Source organism: Mus pahari, chromosome 8 (assembly GCF_900095145.1).
Source record: "Mus pahari chromosome 8, PAHARI_EIJ_v1.1, whole genome shotgun sequence".
In the NCBI taxonomy this organism is placed as follows: Eukaryota; Metazoa; Chordata; class Mammalia; order Rodentia; family Muridae; genus Mus; species Mus pahari.
This window is the reverse complement of record NC_034597.1, coordinates 82,197,058-82,199,482: the sequence shown is the minus strand read 5'-3', so window position 1 is coordinate 82,199,482 and position 2,425 is coordinate 82,197,058. Positions and strand designations below refer to the sequence as shown.

Sequence of the window (2,425 nt, the reverse complement as noted above, 5' to 3'; positions counted from 1 at the left end):
TCACTTTGCAGACCAGGCTGGCCTCGAACTCAGAAATCTGCCTTGCTCTGCCTCCCGAGTGCTGCGATTAAAGGGATATGCCACCATGCCCAGCCTGTGTGTCCTGTTTTTAATAAACAGGTGAGCAGGTTGGTCCCTTTGTCTTAAAAGTTATACATATCTTATAAAAATATTTGGCCTCCCATTGGATTAGATTATTTTGTTCTTTTAATCAACATCATTCAAAAAGTCCAAAGAATTTGGTATATGATTCATCAATAAATTTATAATAACTACTCACATGTGTAAATCAAAATGAATTCGTCTTTTGGATCCATTCATGTGTCGTAAAATCTATAGAAGTTTTTTAACAAAGGATAATGTTGAGGTGACAAGGTAACTGCCAGTTGAGGGTATTATAGCCTGAAAGGATACATGGACACTTTATATTATAGTCACTTAATAGTTATTAACCAATACACATAAAATTTAACATCACTACAAGGAAGTGTGTGTCACACTAGTTATCCCAGCACTGTTACATTTGGGGAATTACAAGTTGGAAGAAAGCCAGGGCCATTTACAAAGTTCAGGGTCGGCTATATCATGTTGTGATGCATTTCTTCCAATATTAAAGTCGAAAAAAATGGAAAATGTCTCTTAGCACTTTATAAAATTCACTTTAAATTTAGACAATCTAGTTGCATAATCTTCTATGGTGAAGAATGACCTATTTTTTAGTTCTTATTGATAATTGAAAAGTCGTTCTATTGAGTCTTCTTTTTGATGACTTAAGAAAACAGGGTTTGATGGAATATACTGTTCATTTCTTCGAATGGTAAAGTGATACGCAATTAATTTACTTGTCTGCTCATTTTTGCATCCACAAGTCACCATTACTCTGTATAGTGTGCTTCAAAAAGGGTCTATTTTCATTTTTAAAAATTCTTAAGATTTGTAAAATCATTAAAAAGAAGAAAATGTTTATTGAAAGTAAAGTGTGCATAATATAAAATATAAGATTAAATACTAAAAATGATCTGAAAACAATCTTTGTTTTTCTTGAGGAGGGGCAGAGATAAAAGTGAAAGTAACTGCTTTGCTAAGTCTCATTCTGTAATCAAGGAGAACAGAATTGTTCAGAAGCACACATTCCTTCAGTGCTGAATTATAAGAAGAAATTCACAGAAGCTAAGATATTTGTTTGTTAGCAAATTTTATTGTTTTGTTTTTATCAAAGAAATGTTTGAAGATGTCTGGTACATTAATAAAACAAAGTCTTAGGAAATGTCAAAGGTCTTCCAGCTGTCTTTTACTATAAAGCCATGGAATTAAGCCTTGTGGAACTTAAGTAACCTCACTAGATTAAAGGTGAAGCTGCGAGGAAGTCCTAATATCACAATAAAAATTCCTGATTTGAAGGGATCTCAAATTTGAGTATCAAGTATTTATGATGCCTCTTGAGCAGTGAGAAAGATTTAAGTGCTGCTAACTAAATAAAATTATAAAAATTAATATTTATCAACCCTTACATTTTAATTACAAAATGATCATTTCTAAGTAAAGGCTGATAGAAAAACCCTTTGAGGTATAATTTGTACAATCACCATCAATATTAATAGGTTCACAATTCTTTTCCAATAAAGGAGTTTGTCTCATGTTCTGGGCCTTTCTGGCCATATTACATTTCTGTGATTGCTTCTGTGTCTAGCACAAAAGCAGATAAATATAATGATTATATATTGTACTGCTAGATCTAGTACATGCTAGCTCTTAAAGGGCTGGAGATCAAGTGAAAACTCAAATCATGGACATAGACTATAAATATAATATAACTTTAATATGATAGGTTTTTTTAAGAGACCAAAAATAAAAAATTGATGGAAATGTAAATTTGAACTTGTCTTCAATGTGTAAGGTAAGTCACTCATGCATAGAGTTACAGTTCAGAATGTATAGCTTTCAACAATTGGTAGGTAGTTGATAAAGTATAAAAATATTGTAAATTCATCTTCCTTTGAATTCATTCGCTGTAAACTCCTTAGGTTTTTGAGGTAGGAACAATTTTAGTGCTTACACACCGAGGATACATGCTTCAGTTTTATCCTATGTTCCTATGTGAATAGCTTACTATGGGCTCTGCAATGCATATCCCTATCTAATAGACATTCAGTAGTACCTTTACCTCTGGTGCAATTTTGTCAGAGAAACTTCACCTCTCTGCTAAGTTGAATTTCACCAGAGAAGTATTTCTTAAATATTTCTTTTTACAATTTTATTGTACTTTGCAATTATTTCTTTTCTTTTCTTTCTTTTCTTTTTTTTTTTTTTTGTTTGTTTGTTTTTTTTTCGAGACAGGGTTTCTCTGTAGAGCCCTGGCTATCCTGGAACTCACTCTGTAGACCAGGCTGGCCTCGAACTCAGAAATCCACCTGCCTCTGCCTCC

At 32.7% G+C, this 2,425-nt stretch overlaps 1 protein-coding gene across 3 annotated transcripts in view; it reads left to right on the top strand.

Annotated features, from left to right (window-relative positions):
• The window catches only part of Pcdh9 (protocadherin 9), an 877,954-nt gene that overhangs the window by 655,760 nt on the left and 219,769 nt on the right, over positions 1 to 2,425 (top strand). The window lies entirely within an intron of this gene.